This window comes from Tamandua tetradactyla, chromosome 4 (genome assembly GCF_023851605.1).
Source record: "Tamandua tetradactyla isolate mTamTet1 chromosome 4, mTamTet1.pri, whole genome shotgun sequence".
NCBI lineage: Eukaryota > Metazoa > Chordata > Mammalia > Pilosa > Myrmecophagidae > Tamandua > Tamandua tetradactyla.
In genome coordinates, this window is record NC_135330.1 from 87,911,020 (window position 1) to 87,916,873 (window position 5,854).

Below are 5,854 nucleotides of genomic sequence, written 5' to 3' on the forward strand. Positions count from 1 at the left end.
GTGGAAGTCCCCTATTGGGCTAACTGAAAAGGAGGAAAGGGGGTGAAACAGAGCCTTCTGCAGCTGTTTCTACAGAGGCTCGGTTGCCTCTGGGCTCAGTGCCGGGATTACACAAGGTGCAACTGACCCAAACACAGAAACAGGCTGCTTTCAGGGCTCTCTACCACATGAACCTTCCCCACGGGAGGGGTAAAACGCAACTCAGGTGGAGTCCCTCTCTCAGGGAATTCAGATCCCAGGACTTCACAATTTGAAGCCATTAAAACCAGCCTATAACCTTTCCTCTGTCTCCACCATGCACACAGCAGGGAGAGAACTTCAAAGTTAAAGGAGCCACAACATCTTTTGCTGGTGGGACCCAAAGACAGAGAAGTACCACATACTGGGCAGGATAAGAAAAACAGAGCCCAGAGACTTCACAGGAAAGTCTTTCAACCTGCTGGGTCTCACACTCAGGGAAATCTGATTAAATGTCCAGATGCCAGCAGAAAATAACAAATCACACCAGGAAAATTGAAGATATGGCCCAGTCAAAGGGACAAACCAATAGTTCATATGAGATACAGGAGCTGAGACAACTAATTCTGAATATACGAACAGAAATGGAAAACCTCTTCAAAAACCAAATCAATAAATTGAGGAAGGACATGAAGAAGGCAAGGGATGAAAAAAATGAAGAAATGGAAAGTCTGAAAAAACAAATCACAGAACTTATGGGAATGAAAGATATAGTAGAAGAGATGAAAAAAGCAATGGAAACCTACAATGGTAGATTTCAAGAGACAGAGGTTAGAATTAATGAACTGGAAGATGGAACATATGAAATCCAAAAAGAAACAGAAACTATTGGGAAAAGAATGGAAAAATTTGAGCAGGGGCTCAGGGAACTGAATGACAATATGAAGCACACAAATATATGTGTTGTGGGTGTCCCAGAAGGAGAAGAGAAGGGAAAAGGAGGAGAAAAACTAATCGAAGAAATTATCACTGAAAATTTCCCAACTCTTATGAAAGACCTAAAATTACAGATCCAAGAAGTGCAAGCACACCCCAAAGAGATTAGACCCAAAGAGGCATTCTCCAAGACACTTACTAGTTAGAATGTCAGAGGTCAAAGAGAAAGAGAGGATCTTGAAAGCAGCAAGAGAAAAACAATCCGTCACATACAAGGGAAACCCAATAAGACTATGTGTAGATTTCTCAGCAGAAACCATGGAGGCAAGAAGACAGTGGGATGATATATTTAAATTACTAAAAGAGAAAAACTGCCAACCAAGACTTCTATATCCAGCAAAATTGTCCTTCAAAAATGAGGGAGAAATTAAAACATTTTCAGACAAAAAGTCACTGAGAGAATTTGTGACCAAGAGACCTGCTCTTCAAGAAATACTAAAGGGAGCACTAGAGTCAGATATGAAAAGAGAGAAGAGAGAGGTGTGGAGAAGAGTGTAGAAAGAAGGAAAATTAGATATGATATATATAATACAAAAGGCAAAATGGTAGAGGAAAGTATTACCCAAACAGTAATAACACTAAATGTTAATGGACTGAATTCCCCACTCAAAAGACATAGACTGGCAGAATGGATTAAAAAACAGGATCCTCCTACATGCTGTCTATAGGAAATGCATCTTAGACCCAAAGATAAACATAGGTTGAAAGTGAAAGGTTGGGAAAATATTTCATGCAAATAACAACCAGAAAATAACAGGAGTAGCTATACTAATATCCAACAAATTAGACTTCAAATGTAAAACAGTTAAAAGAGACAAAGAAGGATACTATCTACTAATAAAAGGAACAATTCGACAAGAAGACATAACAATCATAAATATTTATGCACCGAACCAGAATGCCCAAAAATAAGTGAGGAATACACTGCAAATTCTGAAAAGGGAAATAGACACATCTACCATAATAGTTGGAGACTTCAGTTCCCCACCCTCATCAATGGACAGAACATCTAGACAGAGGATCAATAAAGAAACGGAATTTGAATATTACAATAAATGAGCTAGACTTAACAGACATTTATAGGGCATTACACCCCACAACAGCAGGATACATCTTTTTCTCAAGTACTCATGGATCATTCTCAAAGATAGACAATATGCTGGGTCACAAAGCAAGTCTCAAACAAATTTAAAAAGATTGAAATCATACACAACACTTTCTCAGATCATAAAGGAATGAAGTTGGAAATCAATAATAGGCAGAGTGCCAGAAAATTCACAAATATGTAGAGGCTCAACAACACATTCTTAAACAACCAGTGGGTCAAGGAAGAAATTACAAGATAAATTAGTAAATATCTCGAGGCGAAAGAAAATGAAAACACAACATATCAAAACCTATGGGATACAGCAAAGGCAGTGCTAAGAGGGAAATTTATTGCCCTAAATGCCTATATCAAAAAAGAAGAAAGGGCAAAAATTCAGGAATTAACTGTCCACTTGGAAGAACTGGAGAAAGAACAGCAAACTAACTCCAAAGCAAGCAAAAGGAAAGAAATAACAAAGATTAGAGCAGAAATAAATGAAATTGAGAACATGAAAACAATAGAGAAAATCAATAATACGAGTAGTTGGCTCTATGAGAAAATCAACATGATTGATGGGCCCTTAGCAAGATTGACGAAAAGAAGAAGAGAGAGGATGCAAATAAATAAGATCAGAAATGGAAGAGGATACATAACCACTGACCTCACAGAAATAAAGGAGGTAATAACAGGATACTATGAACAACTTTATGCTAATAAATACAACAATGTAGATGAAATGGACAAGTTCCTAGAATGGTATGAACAACCAACTTTGACTCAAGAAGAAATAGACAACCTCAACAAACCAATCGCAAGTAAAGAAATTGAATCAGTCATTCAAAAGCTTCCCAAAAAGAAAAGTCCAGGACCAGATGGCTTCACATGTAAATTCTACCAAACATTCCAGAAAGAATTAGTACCAACCCTGCTCAAACTCTTCAAAAAAGTTGAAGTGGAGGCAAAGTTACCTAATTCATTCTATGAAGCCAACATCACACTCATACCAAAACCAGGCAAAGATATTACAAAAAAAGAAAACTACAGACCAATCTCTCTAATGAGTATAGATGCAAAAATCCTCAACAAAATTCTAGCAAATCGAATCCAGCAACACATTAAAAGAATTATACATCATGACCAAGTAGAATTCATCCCAGGTATGCAAGGATGCGTCAACATAAGAAAATCAATTAATGTAATACACCATATCAACAAATCAAAGCAGAAAATCACATGATCATCTCAATTAATGCAGAGAAGGCATTTGACAAGATTCAACATCCTTTCCTGTTGAAAACACTTCAAAGGATAGGAATACAAGGGAACTTCCTTAAAATGATAGAGGGAATATATGAAAAACCCACAGCTAATATCATCCTCAATGGGGAAAAATTGAAAACTTTCCCCCTAAGATCAGGAACAAGACAAGGATGTCCATTAACACCACTGTTATTCAACATCGTGTTGGAGGTTCTAGCCAGAGCAATTAGACAAGAAAAAGAAATATAAGGCATCAAAATTGGAAAGGAAGAAGTAAAACTATCACTGTTTGCAGACGATATGATACTATACGTTGAAAACCCTGAAAAATCCAAAGCAAAGCTACTAGAACTAATAAATGAGTACAGCAAAGTAGCAGGTTACAAGATCAACATTCAAAAATCTGTAGTGTTTCTATACACTAACAATGAACAAGCTGAGGGAGAAATCAAGAAACAAGTTCCATTTACAATTGCAACTAAAAGAATAAAATACTTAGGAATAAATTTAACTAAAGAGACAACAGACCTATACAAAGAAAACTATTAAAAAAACTGTTAAAAGAAATCACAGAAGACCTAAACAGATGGAAGGACATGCCATGTTCATGGATTGGAAGGCTAAATATAGTTAAGATGTCAATTCTACCTAAATTGATTTACAGATTCAACGCAATACCAACCAAAATCCCAACAACTTATTTTTCAGAAATAGAAAAACCAATAAGCAAATTTATCTGGAAGAGCAGGGTGCCCCGAATTGCTAAAAGTATCTTGAGGGAAAAAAACGAAGCTGGAGGTCTCACGCTGCCTGACTTTAAGGCGTATTATGAAACCACAGTGGTCAAAACAGCATGGTACTAGCATAAAGATAGATATCTCACCCAATGGAATCGAATGGAGTGCTCAGATAGACTCTCTCATCTATGGACATTTGGTCTTTGATAAGGCAGTCAACCCAACTCACCTGGGACAGAACAGTCTCTTCAATGCATGGTGCCTAGAGAACTGGATATCCATATGCAAAAGAATGAAAGAGGACGCGTATCTTACACACTATACAAAAGTTAACTCAAAATGGATCAAAGATCTAAACATTAGGTCTAAGACCATAAAACAGTTAGAGGAAAATGTAGGGAGATATCTTATGAATCTTACAATTGGAGGCAGTTTTATGGACCTTAAACCTAAAGCAAGAGCACTGAAAAAATAAATAAATAAATGGGAGCTCCTCAAAATTAAACACTTTCGTGCATCAAAGAACTTCATCAAGAAAGTAGAAAGACAGCCTACACAATGGGAGACAATATTTGGAAATGACATATCAGATAAAGGTCTAGTATCCAGAATTTATAAAGAGATTGTTCATCTCAACAACAAAAAGACAGCCAACCCAATTACAAAATGGGAAAAAGACTCGAACAGACACCTATCAGAAGAGGAAATACAAATGGCCAAAAGGCACATGAAGAGATGCTCAATGTCCCTGGCCATTAAAGAAATGCAAACCAAACCACAATGAGATATCACCTCACACCCACCACAATGGCCATTATCAACCAAACAGAAAATGACAAGTGCTGGAGAGGATGTGGAGAAAGAGGCACACTTATCCACTGTTGGTGGGAATGTCAAATGGTGCAACCACTGTGGAAGGCAGTTTGGCGGTTCCTCAAAAGGCTGAATATAGAATTGCCATACAACCCAGCGATACCATTGCTAGGTATCTACTCACAGGACTTAAGGGATTTCAAACAGAGTTGAGAGGTTATCCTGGAGGTTATTGCTACACATTATATAGATAACCCCTTTTTAGTTTAAGGTGTATTAGAGAGGCTAAAGGAAAGTGTCTGAAACTAGAGCTGTGTTCCAGTAGCCATGTTTCTTGAAGATGATTATATAATGATATGGGTTTCACAATGTGACTGTGTGATTGTGAAAACCTTGTGTCTAATGCTCCTTTTTATCTATGGTATGGACAGATGAGTAAAACATATGGATTAAAAATGAGACAATAAGAGGAACAAATGTTAAAATAAATTGAGCAGATTGAAATACTAGTGATCAATGAAAGGGAGTCGTAAGAGCTATAGGAAAAATAGGGAGAAAAACGGTTAAAATGTATTGGGTAGATGGAAATCCTAGGAGTCAATGAGATGAAGGGGTAAGGGGTATGGTACAAATGAGTTTTTTTTTTATTTCTTTCTCTGAAGTGATGTAAATGCTCTAAGACATGATCATGGTGATGGATATACAACTATGTGATGATATTGTGAGTCATTGATTATTTACCAAAAATGGAATGTTCGTATGTTAAGAATGTTCATGTTTGTATGCTGTCATGTTTTGTCAACAAAAAAAGAGAAATTTATCAAAAAAGGTGATGAAAATCCAGCAGACTTTCTAGCTAGACTTAGAGAAGTCCTCAGAACGGTATATTAATCTCAGCCCAAACTCCCCTTAAGGCATTTTACTCCTCCATATACATTTTCCCCCAATCAGCCCCCAACATTCCTTGAAAACTTCAAAATTTAGAAGCAGAATCATAAAATGC